This window comes from Taudactylus pleione, unplaced genomic scaffold (genome assembly GCF_031769625.1).
Source record: "Taudactylus pleione unplaced genomic scaffold, aTauple2 ptg000610l, whole genome shotgun sequence".
NCBI classification, from domain to species: Eukaryota; Metazoa; Chordata; class Amphibia; order Anura; family Myobatrachidae; genus Taudactylus; species Taudactylus pleione.
This window is the reverse complement of record NW_028285012.1, coordinates 588,955-612,258: the sequence shown is the minus strand read 5'-3', so window position 1 is coordinate 612,258 and position 23,304 is coordinate 588,955.

Here is a 23,304-nt window from a genome sequence, read left to right as displayed (position 1 = left end):
TACTTTTGGCCCCTTAAAAAGTGGGAGGCACATATAGAAACCGTTGTAATTCCTACACCGTTCACCTGATTTGGATGTAATTACCCTCAAATTAAATCTGAAAGTCTGCAGTTAAAGCACATCTTGTTTGTTTAATTTCAAAGCCATTGTGGTGGTGAATAGAGGCCAAAATATGAAAATTCTGTCAATGTCCCAATATTTATGCACCTGACTGTATAGCTTTGGGCACTAGTACAGTTGAAAACTACAGGTTACTAACTCTTACAGTATTACTCTAACTTAAAGTTGATATGTTGTGTATTAATTTACAGTTTTAATTTTATTTTTATTCACTGCTAGTTAGTGTACTTTACCACATTATAAATAACTAACTTAACAGCGCAGGGAGGGGGCCCGTGTGCATTCCCCATCCGGGGCCCCCTCCTCTCTACCCGGTGGCCGGCTGCTCACTGACGTGGCTGGCCGGTCACAGAATCATCAGTAGACTCTGGGCGGTAGAGTGTGCGGGACCTCAGAGAGGTAAGTTTTAAATAATATGGGTGCAGGGGGTGCACCCATTATAGATACGCCCCTGTAATAGTGTTAAGGTACAGAATTATCATTGGAAACATCACTTTTTAATTACTATAGATCCGAAATGATTGGTTCTCTTGTACTCGGTTCCATTCGGATCTGAAAGCCCTGCATCTTTTTTGGTAACTGGCTTTCACATGTTTTGGATACCCTATAAGTGAAAACCGAACTTGCGCTAATTTGGCTAATAGAACCAAATAGAAACGTGTGTGCGTGTGTGTGTAATTTGCAGTTTAATGGGGTAAAATACATTCATTATGATGTGATGCTAGGTAATGTCAACAGAGTTGGAATCAGAAAAGCAACCTCCCCTTTTGTGCAAATGCTTAGTAACGAATTGGACCCTGGGATAGCTAGCTGTCCAAATACGTAATAATTAGGGGTGAGCGGGTTTGGATTTCTGAAATCCGAACCCCCCCGAGCCCCCCCGATCCGAGGCCGATCCGGGTCAGGCTCGACTTTTCCCGCCTGACTCGGATCTGAAATCGAGGAAAAAAAGTCATCATCCCGCCTTCCGGGTCTCGCGGGTTTTGGATCCTATATAAGGTACCCGTGTTGGCGCCATTTTCTCACTCGGCTGTGGACAGTGAAGAGGGAGGGTGGGAGTTAGGGTTGGCTGGGCTGTGTAGTGTAGTGCAGAGTAGTGTTGTGCTGTGCTGCGCTGTGCTGCTGTTGTCCATAGGGGCTGTGTCCACTACTTCAAAGTCCATAGGGGCTGGCTGTGTTGTGCTGTGCTGCTGTTGTTAATAGGGGCTGTGTCCACTACTTCAAAGTCCATAGGGGCTGGCAGGACTGTGTTGTGCAGTCAGTTGTCCATAGGGGCTGTGTCGACTCCAAAGTCCTGTGCAGTGTCCCAGTCCTAAAGGGGTGCTGTAGTGTTGTCCAGGGGGTGCTCTGTCCATCAGGGGTGCTCCCCCCAAGTGCTATAAAAAAATATATTTTTTCTGTGTTTGTGAATTGTGTGCGCAGTAGCCGCACGTGCATCAACAAAGTAGTGCCAAGCATGCGCCTGTGTCATAAGTAAAGGGCCAGCTGGCTTGACCGTTAAAGGGTGCTGTAACCCCCAAAGTACACTCCAGTCCAAACCAAATAAAAAAATATTTTCTGTGTTTGTGAATTGTGTGCGCAGTAGCCGCACGTGCATCAACAAAGTAGTGCCAAGCGTGCGCCTGTGTCATAAGTAAAGGGCCGGCTGGCTTGAATGTTAAAAGGTGCTGTAACCCCCAAAGTACACTCCAAACCAAATAAAAAAATATTTTCTGTGTTTGTGAATTGTGTGCGCAGTAGCTGCACGTGCATCAACAAAGTAGTGCCAAGCGTGCGTCTGTGTCATAAGTAAAGGGCCGGCTGGCTTGACCGTTAAAGGGTGCTGTAACCCCCAAAGTACACTCCAAACCAAATAAAAAATTTTTTTCTGTGTTTGTGAATTGTGTGCGCAGTAGCCGCACGTACATCAACAAAGTAGTGCCAAGTGTGCGCCTGTGTCATAAGTAAAGGGCCGGCTGGCTTGACCATAAAAGGGTGCTGTAACCCCCAAAGTACACTCCAAACCAAATAAAAAATATTTTCTGTGTTTGTGAATTGTGTGCGCAGTAGCCGCACGTGCATCAACAAAGTAGTGCCAAGCGTGCGCCTGTGTCATAAGTAAAGGGCCGGCTGGCTTGACCGTTAAAGGGTGCTGTAACCCACAAAGTACACTCCAAACCAAATAACAAAATATTTTCTGTGTTTGTGAATTGTGTGCGCAGTAGCAGCAAGTGCATCAACAAAGTAGTGCCAAGCGTGCGCCTGTGTCATAAGTAAAGGGACGGCTGGCTTGACCATTAAAGGGTGCTGTAACCCCCAAAGTACACTCCAGTCCAAACCAAATAAAAATATTTTTTCTGTGTTTGTGAATTGTGTGCGCAGTAGCCGCACGTGCATCAACAAAGTAGTGCCAAGCATGCGCCTGTGTCATAAGAAAAGGGCCGGCTGGCGTGACCGTTAAAGGGTGCTGTAACCCCCAAAGTACACTCCAAACCAAATAAAAAAATATTTTCTGTGTTTGTGAATTGTGTGCGCAGTAGTCGCACGTGCATCAACAAAGTAGTGCCAAGCGTGCGCCTGTGTCATAACTAAAGGGCCGGCTGGCTTGACCGTTAAAGGGTGCTGTAACCCCCAAAGTACACTCCAAATCAAATAACAAATATTTTCTGTGTTTGTGAATTGTGTGCGCAGTAGCCGCACGTGCATCAACAAAGTAGTGCCAAGCGTGCGCCTGTGTCATAAGTAAAGGGCCGGCTGGCTTGACCGTTAAAGGGTGCTGTAACCCCCAAAGTACACTCCAGTGCACAACCAAATAAAAAAATATTTTCTGTGTTTGTGAATTCTGTGTGCGCAGTAGCCACACGTGCATCAACAAAGTAGTGCCAAGCGTGCGCCTGTGTCATAAGTAAAGGGCCAGCTGGCATGACCGTTAAAGGGTGCTGTAACCCCCAAGGTACACTCCAAACCAAATAAAAAAATATTTTCTGTGTTTGTGAATTGTGTGCGCAGTAGCCGCACGTGCATCAACAAAGTAGTACCAAGCGTGCGCCTGTGTCATAAGTAAAGGGCCGGCTGGCTTGACCGTTAAAGGGTGCTGTAACCCCCAAAGTACACTCCAAACCAAATAACAAAATATTTTCTGTGTTTGTGAATTATGTGCGAAATAGCCGCACGTGCATCAACAAAGTAGTGCCAAGTGTGCGCCTGTGTCATAAGTAAAGGGATGGCTGGCTTGACCGTTAAAGGGTGCTGTAACCCCCAAAGTACACTCCAGTCCAAACCAAATAAAAATAATTTTTCTGTGTTTGTAAATTGTGTGCGCAGTAGCCGCACGTGCATCAACAAAGTAGTGCAAAGCGTGCGCCTGTGTCATAAGAAAAGGGCCAGCTGGCTTGACCATTAAAGGGTGCTGTAACCCCCAAAGTACACTCCAAACCAAATAAAAAAATATTTTCTGTGTTTGTGAATTGTGTGCGCAGTAGCCGCACGTGCATCAACAAAGTAGTGCCAAGCGTGCTCCTGTGTCATAAGTAAAGGGCCGGCTGGCATGACTGTTAAAGGGTGCTGTAACCCCCAAAGTACACTCCAAACCAAATTGTTTTCTGTGTTTGTGAATTGTGTGCGCAGTAGCCACACGAACATCAACAAAGTAGTGCCAAGCGTGCGGCTGTGTCATAAGTAAAGGGCTGGCTGGCTTGACCGTTAAAGGGTGCTGTAACCCCCAAAGTACACTCCAAACCAAATAAAAAAAATTTTTCTGTGCTTGTGAATTGTGTGCGCAGTAGCCGCACATGCATCAACAAAGTAGTGCTAAGCGTGCGCCTGTGTCATAAGTAAAGGGCCGGCTGGCTTGACCGCTAAAGGGTGCTGTAACCCCCAATGTACACTCCAAACCAAATAGTTTTCTGTGTTTGTGAATTGTGTGCACAGTAGCTGCACGTGCATCAACAAAGTAGTGCCAAGCGTGCGCCTGTGTCATAAGTAAAGGGCCGGCTGGCTTGACCGTTAAAGGGTGCTGTAACCCCCAAAGTACACTCCAAACCAAATAAAAAATTTTTTTCTGTGTTTGTGAATTGTGTGCGCAGTAGCCGCGCGTACATCAACAAAGTAGTGCCAAGTGTGCGCCTGTGTCATAAGTAAAGGGCCGGCTGGCTTGACCATTAAAGGGTGCTGTAACCCCCAAAGTACACTCCAAACCAAATAAAAAATATTTTCTGTGTTTGTGAATTGTGTGCGCAGTAGCCGCACGTGCATCAACAAAGTAGTGCCAAGCGTGCGCCTGTTACATAAGTAAAGGGCCGGCAGGCTTGACCGTTAAAGGGTGCTGTAACCCCCAAAGTACACTCCAAACCAAATAAAAAAATATTTTCTGTGTTTGTGAATTGTGTGCGCAGTAGCCGCACGTGCATCAACAAAGTAGTGCCAAGCGTGCGCCTGTGTCATAAGTAAAGGGCCGGCTGGCTTGACCGTTAAAGGGTGCTGTAACCCACAAAGTACACTCCAAACCAAATAACAAAATATTTTCTGTGTTTGTGAATTGTGTGCGCAGTAGCAGCAAGTGCATCAACAAAGTAGTGCCAAGCGTGCGCCTGTGTCATAAGTAAAGGGACGGCTGGCTTGACCATTAAAGGGTGCTGTAACCCCCAAAGTACACTCCAGTCCAAACCAAATAAAAATATTTTTTCTGTGTTTGTGAATTGTGTGCGCAGTAGCCGCACGTGCATCAACAAAGTAGTGCCAAGCATGCGCCTGTGTCATAAGAAAAGGGCCGGCTGGCTTGACCATTAAAGGGTGCTGTAACCCCCAAAGTACACTCCAAACCAAATAAAAAAATATTTTCTGTGTTTGTGAATTGTGTGCGCAGTAGCCGCACATGCATCAACAAAGTAGTGCCAAGCGTGCGCCTGTGTCATAACTAAAAGGCCGGCTGGCTTGACCGTTAAAGGGTGCTGTAACCCCCAAAGTACACTCCAAACCAAATAACAAATATTTTCTGTGTTTGTGAATTGTGTGAGCAGTAGCTGCACGTGCATCAACAAAGTAGTGCCAAGCGTGCGCCTGTGTCATAAGTAAAGGGCCGGCTGGCTTGACCGTTAAAGGGTGCTGTAACCCACAAAGTACACTCCAGTCCAAACCAAATAAAAAAATATTTTCTGTGTTTGTGAATTCTGTGTGCGCAGTAGCCGCACGTGCATCAACAAAGTAGTGCCAAGCATGCGCCTGTGTCATAAGTAAAGGGCTGGCTGGCATGACCATTAAAGGGTGCTGTAACCCCCAAGGTACACTCCAAACCAAATAAAAAAATATTTTCTGTGTTTGTGAATTGTGTGCGCAGTAGCCGCACGTGCATCAACAAAGTAGTGCCAAGCGTGCGCCTGTGTCATAAGTAAAGGGCCGGCTGGCTTGACCGTTAAAGGGTGCTGTAACCCACAAAGTACACTCCAAACCAAATAACAAAATATTTTCTGTGTTTGTGAATTATGTGCGCAGTAGCCGCACGTGCATCAACAAAGTAGTGCCAAGCGTGCGCCTGTGTCATAAGTAAAGGGAAGGCTGGCTTGACCGTTAAAGGGTGCTGTAACCCCCAAAGTACACTCCAGTCCAAACCAAATAAAAATATTTTTTCTGTGTTTGTAAATTGTGTGCGCAGTAGCCGCACGTGCATCAACAAAGTAGTGCCAAGCGTGTGCCTGTGTCATAAGTAAAGGGACGGCTGGCTTGACCATTAAAGGGTGCTGTAACCCCCAAAGTACACTCCAGTCCAAACCAAATAAAAATATTTTTTCTGTGTTTGTGAATTGTGTGCGCAGTAGCCGCACGTGCATCAACAAAGTAGTGCCAAGCATGCGCCTGTGTCATAAGAAAAGGGCCGGCTGGCTTGACCGTTAAAGGGTGCTGTAACCCCCAAAGTACACTCCAAACCAAATAAAAAAATATTTTCTGTGTTTGTGAATTGTGTGCGCAGTAGTCGCACGTGCATCAACAAAGTAGTGCCAAGCGTGCGCCTGTGTCATAACTAAAGGGCCGGCTGGCTTGACCGTTAAAGGGTGCTGTAACCCCCAAAGTACACTCCAAATCAAATAACAAATATTTTCTGTGTTTGTGAATTGTGTGCGCAGTAGCCGCACGTGCATCAACAAAGTAGTGCCAAGCGTGCGCCTGTGTCATAAGTAAAGGGCCAGCTGGCTTGACCGTTAAAGGGTGCTGTAACCCCCAAAGTACACTCCAGTGCACAACCAAATAAAAAAATATTTTCTGTGTTTGTGAATTCTGTGTGCGCAGTAGCCACACGTGCATCAACAAATTAGTGCCAGCGTGCGCCTGTGTCATAAGTAAAGGGCCAGCTGGCATGACCGTTAAACGGTGCTGTAACCCCCAAGGTACACTCCAAACCAAATAAAAAAATATTTTCTGTGTTTGTGAATTGTGTGCGCAGTAGCCGCACGTGCATCAACAAAGTAGTGCCAAGCGTGCGCCTGTGTCATAAGTAAAGGGCCGGCTGGCTTGACCGTTAAAGGGTGCTGTAACCCCCAAAGTACACTCCAAACCAAATAACAAAATATTTTCTGTGTTTGTGAATTATGTGCGAAATAGCCGCACGTGCATCAACAAAGTAGTGCCAAGCGTGCGCCTGTGTCATAAGTAAAGGGATGGCTGGCTTGACCGTTAAAGGGTGCTGTAACCCCCAAAGTACACTCCAGTCCAAACCAAATAAAAATAATTTTTCTGTGTTTGTAAATTGTGTGCGCAGTAGCCGCACGTGCATCAACAAAGTAGTGCAAAGCGTGCGCCTGTGTCATAAGAAAAGGGCCGGCTGGCTTGACCGTTAAAGGGTGCTGTAACCCCCAAAGTACACTCCAAACGAAATAAAAAAATATTTTCTGTGTTTGTGAATTGTGTGCGCAGTAGCCGCACGTGCATCAACAAAGTAGTGCCAAGCGTGCTCCTGTGTCATAAGTAAAGGGCCGGCTGGCTTGACTGTTAAAGGGTGCTGTAACCCCCAAAGTACACTCCAAACCAAATAGTTTTCTGTGTTTGTGAATTGTGTGTGAAGTAGCCGCACGAACATCAACAAAGTAGTGCCAAGCGTGCGGCTGTGTCATAAGTAAAGGGCTGGCTGGCTTGACCGTTAAAGGGTGCTGTAACCCCCAAAGTACACTCCAAACCAAATAAAAAAAATTTTTCTGTGCTTGTGAATTGTGTGCGCAGTAGCCGCACATGCATCAACAAAGTAGTGCCAAGCGTGCGCCTGTGTCATAAGTAAAGGGCCAGCTGGCTTGACCGTTAAAGGGTGCTGTAACCCCCAATGTACACTCCAAACCAAATAGTTTTCTGTGTTTGTGAATTGTGTGCGCAGTAGCCGCACGTACATCAACAAAGTAGTGCCAAACATGCGGCTGTGTCATAAGTAAAGGGCCGGCTGGCTTGACCGTTAAAGGGTGCTGTAACCCCCAAAGTACACTCCAGTCCAAACCAAATAAAAAAATATTTTCTGTGTTTGTGAATTGTGTGCGCAGTAGCCGCACGTGCATCAACAAAGTAGTGCCAAGCGTGCGCCTGTGTCATAAGTAAAGGGCCGGCTGGCTTGAATGTTAAAGTGTGCTGTAACCCCCAAAGTACACTCCAAACCAAATAAAAAAATATTTTCTGTGTTTGTGAATTGTGTGCGCAGTAGCTGCACGTGCATCAACAAAGTAGTGCCAAGCGTGCGTCTGTGTCATAAGTAAAGGGCCGGCTGGCTTGACCGTTAAAGGGTGCTGTAACCCCCAAAGTACACTCCAAACCAAATAAAAATTTTTTTTCTGTGTTTGTGAATTGTGTGCGCAGTAGCCGCACGTACATCAACAAAGTAGTGCCAAGTGTGCGCCTGTGTCATAAGTAAAGGGCCGGCTGGCTTGACCATAAAAGGGTGCTGTAACCCCCAAAGTACACTCCAAACCAAATAAAAAATATTTTCTGTGTTTGTGAATTGTGTGCGCAGTAGCCGCACGTGCATCAACAAAGTAGTGCCAAGCGTGCGCCTGTGTCATAAGTAAAGGGCCGGCTGGCTTGACCGTTAAAGGGTGCTGTAACCCACAAAGTACACTCCAAACCAAATAACAAAATATTTTCTGTGTTTGTGAATTGTGTGCGCAGTAGCAGCAAGTGCATCAACAAAGTAGTGCCAAGCGTGCGCCTGTGTCATAAGTAAAGGGACGGCTGGCTTGACCATTAAAGGGTGCTGTAACCCCCAAAGTACACTCCAGTCCAAACCAAATAAAAATATTTTTTCTGTGTTTGTGAATTGTGTGCGCAGTAGCCGCACGTGCATCAACAAAGTAGTGCCAAGCATGCGCCTGTGTCATAAGAAAAGGGCCGGCTAGCTTGACCGTTAAAGGGTGCTGTAACCCCCAAAGTACACTCCAAACCAAATAAAAAAATATTTTCTGTGTTTGTGAATTGTGTGCGCAGTAGTCGCACGTGCATCAACAAAGTAGTGCCAAGCGTGCGCCTGTGTCATAACTAAAGGGCCGGCTGGCTTGACCGTTAAAGGGTGCTGTAACCCCCAAAGTACACTAAAAATCAAATAACAAATATTTTCTGTGTTTGTGAATTGTGTGCGCAGTAGCCGCACGTGCATCAACAAAGTAGTGCCAAGCGTGCGCCTGTGTCATAAGTAAAGGGCCGGCTGGCTTGACCGTTAAAGGGTGCTGTAACCCCCAAAGTACACTCCAGTGCACAACCAAATAAAAAAATATTTTCTGTGTTTGTGAATTCTGTGTGCGCAGTAGCCACACGTGCATCAACAAAGTAGTGCCAAGCGTGCGCCTGTGTCATAAGTAAAGGGCCAGCTGGCATGACCGTTAAAGGGTGCTGTAACCCCCAAGGTACACTCCAAACCAAATAAAAAAATATTTTCTGTGTTTGTGAATTGTGTGCGCAGTAGCCGCACGTGCATCAATAAAGTAGTACCAAGCGTGCGCCTGTGTCATAAGTAAAGGGCCGGCTGGCTTGACCGTTAAAGGGTGCTGTAACCCCCAAAGTACACTCCAAACCAAATAACAAAATATTTTCTGTGTTTGTGAATTATGTGCGAAATAGCCGCACGTGCATCAACAAAGTAGTGCCAAGCGTGCGCCTGTGTCATAAGTAAAGGGATGGCTGGCTTGACCATTAAAGGGTGCTGTAACCCCCAAAGTACACTCCAGTCCAAACCAAATAAAAATAATTTTTCTGTGTTTGTAAATTGTGTGCGCAGTAGCCGCACGTGCATCAACAAAGTAGTGCAAAGCGTGCGCCTGTGTCATAAGAAAAGGGCCAGCTGGCTTGACCATTAAAGGGTGCTGTAACCCCCAAAGTACACTCCAAACCAAATAAAAAAATATTTTCTGTGTTTGTGAATTGTGTGCGCAGTAGCCGCACGTGCATCAACAAAGTAGTGCCAAGCGTGCTCCTGTGTCATAAGTAAAGGGCCGGCTGGCATGACTGTTAAAGGGTGCTGTAACCCCCAAAGTACACTCCAAACCAAATTGTTTTCTGTGTTTGTGAATTGTGTGCGCAGTAGCCGCACGAACATCAACAAAGTAGTGCCAAGCGTGCGGCTGTGTCATAAGTAAAGGGCTGGCTGGCTTGACCGTTAAAGGGTGCTGTAACCCCCAAAGTACACTCCAAACCAAATAAAAAAAAATTTTCTGTGCTTGTGAATTGTGTGCGCAGTAGCCGCACATGCATCAACAAAGTAGTGCCAAGCGTGCGCCTGTGTCATAAGTAAAGGGCCGGCTGGCTTGACCGCTAAAGGGTGCTGTAACCCCCAATGTACACTCCAAACCAAATAGTTTTCTGTGTTTGTGAATTGTGTGCACAGTAGCTGCACGTGCATCAACAAAGTAGTGCCAAGCGTGCGCCTGTGTCATAAGTAAAGGGCCGGCTGGCTTGACCGTTAAAGGGTGCTGTAACCCCCAAAGTACACTCCAAACCAAATAAAAATTTTTTTTCTGTGTTTGTGAATTGTGTGCGCAGTAGCCGCACGTACATCAACAAAGTAGTGCCAAGTGTGCGCCTGTGTCATAAGTAAAGGGCCGGCTGGCTTGACCATTAAAGGGTGCTGTAACCCCCAAAGTACACTCCAAACCAAATAAAAAATATTTTCTGTGTTTGTGAATTGTGTGCGCAGTAGCCGCACGTGCATCAACAAAGTAGTGCCAAGCGTGCGCCTGTTACATAAGTAAAGGGCCGGCAGGCTTGACCGTTAAAGGGTGCTGTAACCCCCAAAGTACACTCCAAACCAAATAAAAAAATATTTTCTGTGTTTGTGAATTGTGTGCGCAGTAGCCGCACGTGCATCAACAAAGTAGTGCCAAGCGTGCGCCTGTGTCATAAGTAAAGGGCCGGCTGGCTTGACCGTTAAAGGGTGCTGTAACCCACAAAGTACACTCCAAACCAAATAACAAAATATTTTCTGTGTTTGTGAATTGTGTGCGCAGTAGCAGCAAGTGCATCAACAAAGTAGTGCCAAGCGTGCGCCTGTGTCATAAGTAAAGGGACGGCTGGCTTGACCATTAAAGGGTGCTGTAACCCCCAAAGTACACTCCAGTCCAAACCAAATAAAAATATTTTTTCTGTGTTTGTGAATTGTGTGCGCAGTAGCCACACGTGCATCAACAAAGTAGTGCCAAGCATGCGCCTGTGTCATAAGAAAAGGGCCGGCTGGCTTGACCATTAAAGGGTGCTGTAACCCCCAAAGTACACTCCAAACCAAATAAAAAAATATTTTCTGTGTTTGTGAATTGTGTGCGCAGTAGCCGCACATGCATCAACAAAGTAGTGCCAAGCGTGCGCCTGTGTCATAACTAAAAGGCCGGCTGGCTTGACCGTTAAAGGGTGCTGTAACCCCCAAAGTACACTCCAAACCAAATAACAAATATTTTCTGTGTTTGTGAATTGTGTGAGCAGTAGCTGCACGTGCATCAACAAAGTAGTGCCAAGCGTGCGCCTGTGTCATAAGTAAAGGGCCGGCTGGCTTGACCGTTAAAGGGTGCTGTAACCCACAAAGTACACTCCAGTCCAAACCAAATAAAAAAATATTTTCTGTGTTTGTGAATTCTGTGTGCGCAGTAGCCGCACGTGCATCAACAAAGTAGTGCCAAGCATGCGCCTGTGTCATAAGTAAAGGGCTGGCTGGCATGACCATTAAAGGGTGCTGTAACCCCCAAGGTACACTCCAAACCAAATAAAAAAATATTTTCTGTGTTTGTGAATTGTGTGCGCAGTAGCCGCACGTGCATCAACAAAGTAGTGCCAAGCGTGCGCCTGTGTCATAAGTAAAGGGCCGGCTGGCTTGACCGTTAAAGGGTGCTGTAACCCACAAAGTACACTCCAAACCAAATAACAAAATATTTTCTGTGTTTGTGAATTATGTGCGCAGTAGCCGCACGTGCATCAACAAAGTAGTGCCAAGCGTGCGCCTGTGTCATAAGTAAAGGGAAGGCTGGCTTGACCGTTAAAGGGTGCTGTAACCCCCAAAGTACACTCCAGTCCAAACCAAATAAAAATATTTTTTCTGTGTTTGTAAATTGTGTGCGCAGTAGCCGCACGTGCATCAACAAAGTAGTGCCAAGCGTGCGCCTGTGTCATAAGTAAAGGGACGGCTGGCTTGACCATTAAAGGGTGCTGTAACCCCCAAAGTACACTCCAGTCCAAACCAAATAAAAATATTTTTTCTGTGTTTGTGAATTGTGTGCGCAGTAGCCGCACGTGCATCAACAAAGTAGTGCCAAGCATGCGCCTGTGTCATAAGAAAAGGGCCGGCTGGCTTGACCGTTAAAGGGTGCTGTAACCCCCAAAGTACACTCCAAACCAAATAAAAAAATATTTTCTGTGTTTGTGAATTGTGTGCGCAGTAGTCGCACGTGCATCAACAAAGTAGTGCCAAGCGTGCGCCTGTGTCATAACTAAAGGGCCGGCTGGCTTGACCGTTAAAGGGTGCTGTAACCCCCAAAGTACACTCCAAATCAAATAACAAATATTTTCTGTGTTTGTGAATTGTGTGCGCAGTAGCCGCACGTGCATCATCAAAGTAGTGCCAAGCGTGCGCCTGTGTCATAAGTAAAGGGCCAGCTGGCTTGACCGTTAAAGGGTGCTGTAACCCCCAAAGTACACTCCAGTGCACAACCAAATAAAAAAATATTTTCTGTGTTTGTGAATTCTGTGTGCGCAGTAGCCACACGTGCATCAACAAATTAGTGCCAGCGTGCGCCTGTGTCATAAGTAAAGGGCCAGCTGGCATGACCGTTAAACGGTGCTGTAACCCCCAAGGTACACTCCAAACCAAATAAAAAAATATTTTCTGTGTTTGTGAATTGTGTGCGCAGTAGCCGCACGTGCATCAACAAAGTAGTGCCAAGCGTGCGCCTGTGTCATAAGTAAAGGGCCGGCTGGCTTGACCGTTAAAGGGTGCTGTAACCCCCAAAGTACACTCCAAACCAAATAACAAAATATTTTCTGTGTTTGTGAATTATGTGCGAAATAGCCGCACGTGCATCAACAAAGTAGTGCCAAGCGTGCGCCTGTGTCATAAGTAAAGGGATGGCTGGCTTGACCGTTAAAGGGTGCTGTAACCCCCAAAGTACACTCCAGTCCAAACCAAATAAAAATAATTTTTCTGTGTTTGTAAATTGTGTGCGCAGTAGCCGCACGTGCATCAACAAAGTAGTGCAAAGCGTGCGCCTGTGTCATAAGAAAAGGGCCGGCTGGCTTGACCGTTAAAGGGTGCTGTAACCCCCAAAGTACACTCCAAACGAAATAAAAAAATATTTTCTGTGTTTGTGAATTGTGTGCGCAGTAGCCGCACGTGCATCAACAAAGTAGTGCCAAGCGTGCTCCTGTGTCATAAGTAAAGGGCCGGCTGGCTTGACTGTTAAAGGGTGCTGTAACCCCCAAAGTACACTCCAAACCAAATAGTTTTCTGTGTTTGTGAATTGTGTGTGAAGTAGCCGCACATGCATCAACAAAATAGTGCCAAGCGTGCGCCTGTGTCATAACTAAAGGGCCAGCTGGCTTGACCGTTAAAGGGTGCTGTAACCCCCAAAGTACACTCCAAACCAAATAACAAATATTTTCTGTGTTTGTGAATTGTGTGCGCAGTAGCTGCACGTGCATCAACAAAGTAGTGCCAAGCGTGCGCCTGTGTCATAAGTAAAGGGCCGGCTGGCTTGACCGTTAAAGGGTGCTGTAACCCCCAATGTACACTCCAAACCAAATAGTTTTCTGTGTTTGTGAATTGTGTGCGCAGTAGCCGCACGTACATCAACAAAGTAGTGCCAAACATGCGGCTGTGTCATAAGTAAAGGGCCGGCTGGCTTGACTGTTAAAGGGTGCTGTAACCCCCAAAGTAAACTCCAAACCAAATAAAAAATATTTTCTGTGTTTGTGAATTGTGTGCGCAGTAGCCGCACGTGCATCGACAAAGTAGTGCCAAGCGTGCGCCTGTGTCATAAGTAAAGGGCCGGCTGGATTGACTGTTAAAGGGTGCTGTAACCCCCAAAGTACACTCCAAACCAAATAAAAAATATTTTCTGTGTTTGTGAATTGTGTGCGCAGTAGCTGCACGTGCATCAACAAAGTAGTGCCAAGCGTGTGCCTGTGTCATAAGTAAAGAGATGGCTGGCTTGACCGTTAAAGGATGCGGTAACCCCCAAAGTACACTCCAGTCCAAACCAAATCAAAATATTTTTTCTGTGTTTGTGAATTGTGTGCGCAGTAGCCGCACGTGCATCAACAAAGTAGTGCCAAGCGTGCGCCTGTGTCATAAGTAAAGGGCCGGCTGGCTTGACCGTTAAAGGGTGCTGTAACCCCCAAAGTACACTCCAAACCAAATAAAAAAATATTTTCTGTGTTTGTGAATTGTGTGCGCAGTCGCCGCACGTGCATCAACAAAGTAGTGCCAAGCGTGCGCCTGTGTCATAAGTAAAGGGCCTGCTGGCTTGACTGTTAAAGGGCGCTGTAACCCCCAAAGTACACTCCAAACCAAATAGTTTTCTGTGTTTGTGAATTGTGTGCGCAGTAGCTGCACGTGCATCAACAAAGTAGTGCCAAGTGTGCGGCTGTGTCATAAGTAAAGGGCCGGCTGGCTTGGCCGTTAAAGGGTACTGTAACCCACAAAGTATACTCCAACCCAAATAACAAAATATTTTCTGTGTTTGTGAATTAAGTGCGCAGTAGCCGCACGTGCATCAACAAAGTAGTGCCAAGCGTGCGCCTGTGTCATAAGAAAAGGGATGGCTGGCTTGACCGTTAAAGGGTGCTGTAACCCCCAAAGTACACTGCAGTCCAAAGCAAATAAAAATATTTTTTCTGTGTTTGTAAATTGTGTGCGCAGTAGCCGCACGTGCATCAACAAAGTAGTGCCAAGCGTGCGCCTGTGTCATCAGAAAAGGGCCAGCTGGCTTGACCGTTAAAGGGTGCTGAAACCCCCAAAGTACACTCCAAACCAAATAAAAAAATATTTTCTGTGTTTGTGAATTGTGTGCGCAGTTGCCGCACGTGCATCAACAATGTAGTGCCAAGCGTGCGCCTGTGTCATAAGTAAAGGGCCGGCTGGCTTGACTGTTAAAGGGTGCTGTAACCCCCAAAGTACACTCCAAACCAAATAGTTTTCTGTGTTTGTGAATTGTGTGTGAAGTAGCCGCACGAACATCAACAAAGTAGTGCCAAGCGTGCGGCTGTGTCATAAGTAAAGGGCTGGCTGGCTTGACCGTTAAAGGGTGCTGTAACCCCCAAAGTACACTCCAAACCAAATAAAAATTTTTTTTCTGTGCTTGTGAATTGTGTGCGCAGTAGCCGCACATGCATCAACAAAGTAGTGCCAAGCGTGCGCCTGTGTCATAAGTAAAGGGCCGGCTGGCTTGACCGTTAAAGGGTGCTGTAACCCCCAATGTACACTCCAAACCAAATAGTTTTCTGTGTTTGTGAATTGTGTGCGCAGTAGCCGCACGTACATCAACAAAGTAGTGCCAAACATGCGGCTGTGTCATAAGTAAAGGGCCGGCTGGCTTGACTGTTAAAGGGTGCTGTAACCCCCAAAGTAAACTCCAAACCAAATAAAAAATATTTTCTGTGTTTGTGAATTGTGTGCGCAGTAGCCGCACGTGCATCAACAAAGTAGTGCCAAGCGTGCGCCTGTGTCATAAGTAAAGGGCCGGCTGGCTTGACCGTTAAAGGGTGCTGTAACCCACAAAGTACACTCCAAACCAAATAACAAAATATTTTCTGTGTTTGTGAATTATGTGCGCAGTAGCCGCACGTGCATCAACAAAGTAGTGCCAAGCGTGCGCCTGTGTCATAAGTAAAGGGAAGGCTGGCTTGACCGTTAAAGGGTGCTGTAACCCCCAAAGTACACTCCAGTCCAAACCAAATAAAAATATTTTTTCTGTGTTTGTAAATTGTGTGCGCAGTAGCCGCACGTGCATCAACAAAGTAGTGCCAAGCGTGCGCCTGTGTCATAAGTAAAGGGACGGCTGGCTTGACCATTAAAGGGTGCTGTAACCCCCAAAGTACACTCCAGTCCAAACCAAATAAAAATATTTTTTCTGTGTTTGTGAATTGTGTGCGCAGTAGCCGCACGTGCATCAACAAAGTAGTGCCAAGCATGCGCCTGTGTCATAAGAAAAGGGCCGGCTGGCTTGACCGTTAAAGGGTGCTGTAACCCCCAAAGTACACTCCAAACCAAATAAAAAAATATTTTCTGTGTTTGTGAATTGTGTGCGCAGTAGTCGCACGTGCATCAACAAAGTAGTGCCAAGCGTGCGCCTGTGTCATAACTAAAGGGCCGGCTGGCTTGACCGTTAAAGGGTGCTGTAACCCCCAAAGTACACTCCAAATCAAATAACAAATATTTTCTGTGTTTGTGAATTGTGTGCGCAGTAGCCGCACGTGCATCATCAAAGTAGTGCCAAGCGTGCGCCTGTGTCATAAGTAAAGGGCCAGCTGGCTTGACCGTTAAAGGGTGCTGTAACCCCCAAAGTACACTCCAGTGCACAACCAAATAAAAAAATATTTTCTGTGTTTGTGAATTCTGTGTGCGCAGTAGCCACACGTGCATCAACAAATTAGTGCCAGCGTGCGCCTGTGTCATAAGTAAAGGGCCAGCTGGCATGACCGTTAAACGGTGCTGTAACCCCCAAGGTACACTCCAAACCAAATAAAAAAATATTTTCTGTGTTTGTGAATTGTGTGCGCAGTAGCCGCACGTGCATCAACAAAGTAGTGCCAAGCGTGCGCCTGTGTCATAAGTAAAGGGCCGGCTGGCTTGACCGTTAAAGGGTGCTGTAACCCCCAAAGTACACTCCAAACCAAATAACAAAATATTTTCTGTGTTTGTGAATTATGTGCGAAATAGCCGCACGTGCATCAACAAAGTAGTGCCAAGCGTGCGCCTGTGTCATAAGTAAAGGGATGGCTGGCTTGACCATTAAAGGGTGCTGTAACCCCCAAAGTACACTCCAGTCCAAACCAAATAAAAATAATTTTTCTGTGTTTGTAAATTGTGTGCGCAGTAGCCGCACGTGCATCAACAAAGTAGTGCAAAGCGTGCGCCTGTGTCATAAGAAAAGGGCCGGCTGGCTTGACCGTTAAAGGGTGCTGTAACCCCCAAAGTACACTCCAAACGAAATAAAAAAATATTTTCTGTGTTTGTGAATTGTGTGCGCAGTAGCCGCACGTGCATCAACAAAGTAGTGCCAAGCGTGCTCCTGTGTCATAAGTAAAGGGCCGGCTGGCTTGACTGTTAAAGGGTGCTGTAACCCCCAAAGTACACTCCAAACCAAATAGTTTTCTGTGTTTGTGAATTGTGTGTGAAGTAGCCGCACGAACATCAACAAAGTAGTGCCAAGCGTGCGGCTGTGTCATAAGTAAAGGGCTGGCTGGCTTGACCGTTAAAGGGTGCTGTAACCCCCAAAGTACACTCCAAACCAAATAAAAAATTTTTTTCTGTGCTTGTGAATTGTGTGCGCAGTAGCCGCACATGCATCAACAAAGTAGTGCCAAGCGTGCGCCTGTGTCATAAGTAAAGGGCCGGCTGGCTTGACCGTTAAAGGGTGCTGTAACCCCCAATGTACACTCCAAACCAAATAGTTTTCTGTGTTTGTGAATTGTGTGCGCAGTAGCCGCACGTACATCAACAAAGTAGTGCCAAACATGCGGCTGTGTCATAAGTAAAGGGCCGGCTGGCTTGACTGTTAAAGGGTGCTGTAACCCCCAAAGTAAACTCCAAACCAAATAAAAAATATTTTCTGTGTTTGTGAATTGTGTGCGCAGTAGCCGCACGTGCATCAACAAAGTAGTGCCAAGCGTGCGCCTGTGTCATAAGTAAAGGGCCGGCTGGATTGACTATTAAAGGGTGCTGTAACCCCCAAAGTACACTCCAAACCAAATAAAAAAATATTTTCTGTGTTTGTGAATTGTGTGCGCAGTAGCCGCACGTGCATCAACAAAGTAGTGCCAAGCGTGTGCCTGTGTCATAAGTAAAGAGACAGCTGGCTTGACCGTTAAAGGATGCGGTAACCCCCAAAGTACACTCCAGTCCAAACCAAATCAAAATATTTTTTCTGTGTTTGTGAATTGTGTGCGCAGTAGCCGCACGTGCATCAACAAAGTAGTGCCAAGCGTGCGCCTGTGTCATAAGTAAAGGGCCGGCTGGCTTGACCGTTAAAGGGTGCTGTAACCCCCAAAGTACACTCCAAACCAAATAAAAAAATATTTTCTGTGTTTGTGAATTGTGCGCAGTTGCCGCACGTGCATCAACAAAGTAGTGCCAAGCGTGCGCCTGTGTCATAAGTAAAGGGCCGGCTGGCTTGACCGTTAAAGGGTGCTGTAACCCCCAAAGTACACTCCAAACCAAATAAAAATTTTTTTTCTGTGTTTGTGAATTGTGTGCGCAGTAGCCGCACGTACATCAACAAAGTAGTGCCAAGTGTGTGCCTGTGTCATAAGTAAAGGGCCGGCTGGCTTGACCATTAAAGGGTGCTGTAACCCCCAAAGTACACTCCAAACCAAATAAAAAATATTTTCTGTGTTTGTGAATTGTGTGCGCAGTAGCCGCACGTGCATCAACAAAGTAGTGCCAAGCGTGCGCCTGTTACATAAGTAAAGGGCCGGCAGGCTTGACCGTTAAAGGGTGCTGTAACCCCCAAAGTACACTCCAAACCAAATAAAAAAATATTTTCTGTGTTTGTGAATTGTGTGCGCAGTAGCCGCACGTGCATCAACAAAGTAGTGCCAAGCGTGCGCCTGTGTCATAAGTAAAGGGCCGGCTGGCTTGACCGTTAAAGGGTGCTGTAACCCACAAAGTACACTCCAAACCAAATAACAAAATATTTTCTGTGTTTGTGAATTGTGTGCGCAGTAGCAGCAAGTGCATCAACAAAGTAGTGCCAAGCGTGCGCCTGTGTCATAAGTAAAGGGACTGCTGGCTTGACCATTAAAGGGTGCTGTAACCCCCAAAGTACACTCCAGTCCAAACCAAATAAAAATATTTTTTCTATGTTTGTGAATTGTGTGCGCAGTAGCCGCACGTGCATCAACAAAGTAGTGCCAAGCATGCGCCTGTGTCATAAGAAAAGGGCCGGCTGGCTTGACCGTTAAAGGGTGCTGTAACCCCCAAAGTACACTCCAAACCAAATAAAAAAATATTTTCTGTGTTTGTGAATTGTGTGCGCAGTAGCCGCACATGCATCAACAAAGTAGTGCCAAGCGTGCGCCTGTGTCATAACTAAAGGGCCGGCTGGCTTGACCGTTAAAGGGTGCTGTAACCCCCAAAGTACACTCCAAACCAAATAACAAATATTTTCTGTGTTTGTGAATTGTGTGCGCAGTAGCTGCACGTGCATCAACAAAGTAGTGCCAAGCGTGCGCCTGTGTCATAAGTAAAGGGCCGGCTGGCTTGAACGTTAAAGGGTGCTGTAACCCACAAAGTACACTCCAGTCCAAACCAAATAAAAAAATATTTTCTGTGTTTGTGAATTCTGTGTGCGCAGTAGCCGCACGTGCATCAACAAAGTAGTGCCAAGCATGCGCCTGTGTCATAAGTAAAGGGCCGGCTGGCATGACCGTTAAAGGGTGCTGTAACCCCCAAGGTACACTCCAAACCAAATAAAAAAATATTTTCTGTGTTTGTGAATTGTGTGCGCAGTAGCCGCACGTGCATCAACAAAGAAGTGCCAAGCGTGCGCCTGTGTCATAAGTAAAGGGCCGGCTGGCTTGACCGTTAAAGGGTGCTGTAACCCCCAAAGTACACTCCAAACCAAATAACAAAATATTTTCTGTGTTTGTGAATTATGTGCGAAATAGCCGCACGTGCATCAACAAAGTAGTGCCAAGCGTGCGCCTGTGTCATAAGTAAAGGGATGGCTGGCTTGACCGTTAAAGGGTGCTGTAACCCCCAAAGTACACTCCAGTCCAAACCAAATAAAAATAATTTTCTGTGTTTGTAAATTGTGTGCGCAGTAGCCGCACGTGCATCAACAAAGTAGTGCAAAGCATGCGCCTGTGTCATAAGAAAAGGGCCAGCTGGCTTGACCATTAAAGGGTGCTGTAACCCCCAAAGTACACTCCAAACCAAATAAAAAAATATTTTCTGTGTTTGTGAATTGTGTGCGCAGTAGCCGCACGTGCATCAACAAAGTAGTGCCAAGCGTGCTCCTGTGTCATAAGTAAAGGGCCGGCTGGCATGACTGTTAAAGGGTGCTGTAACCCCCAAAGTACACTCCAAACCAAATTGTTTTCTGTGTTTGTGAATTGTGTGCGCAGTAGCCGCACGAACATCAACAAAGTAGTGCCAAGCGTGCGGCTGTGTCATAAGTAAAGGGCTGGCTGGCTTGACCGTTAAAGGGTGCTGTAACCCCCAAAGTACACTCCAAACCAAATAAAAAAATTTTTTCTGTGCTTGTGAATTGTGTGCGCAGTAGCCGCACATGCATCAACAAAGTAGTGCCAAGCGTGCGCCTGTGTCATAAGTAAAGGGCCGGCTGGCTTGACCGCTAAAGGGTGCTGTAACCCCCAATGTACACTCCAAACCAAATAGTTTTCTGTGTTTGTGAATTGTGTGCGCAGTAGCTGCACGTGCATCAACAAAGTAGTGCCAAGCGTGCGCCTGTGTCATAAGTAAAGGGCCGGCTGGCTTGACCGTTAAAGGGTGCTGTAACCCCCAAAGTACACTCCAAACCAAATAAAAAATTTTTTTCTGTGTTTGTGAATTGTGTGCGCAGTAGCCGCACGTACATCAACAAAGTAGTGCCAAGTGTGCGCCTGTGTCATAAGTAAAGGGCCGGCTGGCTTGACCATTAAAGGGTGCTGTAACCCCCAAAGTACACTCCAAACCAAATAAAAAATATTTTCTGTGTTTGTGAATTGTGTGCGCAGTAGCCGCACGTGCATCAACAAAGTAGTGCCAAGCGTGCGCCTGTTACATAAGTAAAGGGCCGGCAGGCTTGACCGTTAAAGGGTGCTGTAACCCCCAAAGTACACTCCAAACCAAATAAAAAAATATTTTCTGTGTTTGTGAATTGTGTGCGCAGTAGCCGCACGTGCATCAACAAAGTATTGCCAAGCGTGCGCCTGTGTCATAAGTAAAGGGCCGGCTGGCTTGACCGTTAAAGGGTGCTGTAACCCACAAAGTACACTCCAAACCAAATAACAAAATATTTTCTGTGTTTGTGAATTGTGTGCGCAGTAGCAGCAAGTGCATCAACAAAGTAGTGCCAAGCGTGCGCCTGTGTCATAAGTAAAGGGACGGCTGGCTTGACCATTAAAGGGTGCTGTAACCCCCAAAGTACACTCCAGTCCAAACCAAATAAAAATATTTTTTCTGTGTTTGTGAATTGTGTGCGCAGTAGCCGCACGTGCATCAACAAAGTAGTGCCAAGCATGCGCCTGTGTCATAAGAAAAGGGCCGGCTGGCTTGACCGTTAAAGGGTGCTGTAACCCCCAAAGTACACTCCAAACCAAATAAAAAAATATTTTCTGTGTTTGTGAATTGTGTGCGCAGTAGCCGCACATGCATCAACAAAATAGTGCCAAGCGTGCGCCTGTGTCATAACTAAAGGGCCAGCTGGCTTGACCGTTAAAGGGTGCTGTAACCCCCAAAGTACACTCCAAACCAAATAACAAATATTTTCTGTGTTTGTGAATTGTGTGCGCAGTAGCTGCACGTGCATCAACAAAGTAGTGCCAAGCGTGCGCCTGTGTCATAAGTAAAGGGCCGGCTGGCTTGACCGTTAAAGGGTGCTGTAACCCACAAAGTACACTCCAGTCCAAACCAAATAAAAAAATATTTTCTGTGTTTGTGAATTCTGTGTGCGCAGTAGCCGCACGTGCATCAACAAAGTAGTGCCAAGCATGCGCCTGTGTCATAAGTAAAGGGCCGGCTGGCATGACCGTTAAAGGGTGCTGTAACCCCCAAGGTACACTCCAAACCAAATAAAAAAATATTTTCTGTGTTTGTGAATTGTGTGCGCAGTAGCCGCACGTGCATCAACAAAGTAGTGCCAAGCGTGCGCCTGTGTCATACGTAAAGGGCCGGCTGGCTTGACCGTTAAAGGGTGCTGTAACCCACAAAGTACACTCCAAACCAAATAACAAAATATTTTCTGTGTTTGTGAATTATGTGCGCAGTAGCCGTACGTGCATCAACAAAGTAGTGCCAAGCGTGCGCCTGTGTCATAAGTAAAGGGAAGGCTGGCTTGACCGTTAAAGGGTGCTGTAACCCCCAAAGTACACTCCAGTCCAAACCAAATAAAAATATTTTTTCTGTGTTTGTAAATTGTGTGCGCAGTAGCCGCACGTGCATCAACAAAGTAGTGCAAAGCATGCGCCTGTGTCATAAGAAAAGGGCCGGCTGGCTTGACCGTTAAAGGGTGCTGTAACCCCCAAAGTACACTCCAAACCAAATAAAAAAATATTTTCTGTGTTTGTGAATTGTGTGCGCAGTAGCCGCACGTGCATCAACAAATTAGTGCCAAGCGTGCTCCTGTGTCATAAGTAAAGGGCCGGCAGGCTTGACTGTTAAAGGGTGATGTAACCCCCAAAGTACACTCCAAACCAAATAGTTTTCTGTGTTTGTGAATTGTGTGTGAAGTAGCCGCACGAACATCAACAAAGTAGTGCCAAGCGTGCGGCTGTGTCATAAGTAAAGGGCTGGCTGGCTTGACCGTTAAAGGGTGCTGTAACCCCCAAATTACACTTCAAACCAAATAAAAAAAAATTTTCTGTGCTTGTGAATTGTGTGCGCAGTAGCCGCACATGCATCAACAAAGTAGTGCCAAGCGTGCGCCTGTGTCATAAGTAAAGGGCCGGCTGGCTTGACCGTTAAAGGGTGCTGTAACCCCCAATGTACACTCCAAACCAAATAGTTTTCTGTGTTTGTGAATTGTGTGCGCAGTAGCCGCACGTACATCAACAAAGTAGTGCCAAACATGCGGCTGTGTCATAAGTAAAGGGCCGGCTGGCTTGACTGTTAAAGGGTGCTGTAACCCCCAAAGTAAACTCCAAACCAAATAAAAAATATTTTCTGTGTTTGTGAATTGTGTGCGCAGTAGCCGCACGTGCATCGACAAAGTAGTGCCAAGCGTGCGCCTGTGTCATAAGTAAAGGGCCGGCTGGATTGACTGTTAAAGGGTGCTGTAACCCCCAAAGTACACTCCAAACCAAATAAAAAATATTTTCTGTGTTTGTGAATTGTGTGCGCAGTAGCTGCACGTGCATCAACAAAGTAGTGCCAAGCGTGTGCCTGTGTCATAAGTAAAGAGATGGCTGGCTTGACCGTTAAAGGATGCGGTAACCCCCAAAGTACACTCCAGTCCAAACCAAATCAAAATATTTTTTCTGTGTTTGTGAATTGTGTGCGCAGTAGCCGCACGTGCATCAACAAAGTAGTGCCAAGCGTGCGCCTGTGTCATAAGTAAAGGGCCGGCTGGCTTGACCGTTAAAGGGTGCTGTAACCCCCAAAGTACACTCCAAACCAAATAAAAAAATATTTTCTGTGTTTGTGAATTGTGTGCGCAGTCGCCGCACGTGCATCAACAAAGTAGTGCCAAGCGTGCGCCTGTGTCATAAGTAAAGGGCCTGCTGGCTTGACTGTTAAAGGGCGCTGTAACCCCCAAAGTACACTCCAAACCAAATAGTTTTCTGTGTTTGTGAATTGTGTGCGCAGTAGCTGCACGTACATCAACAAAG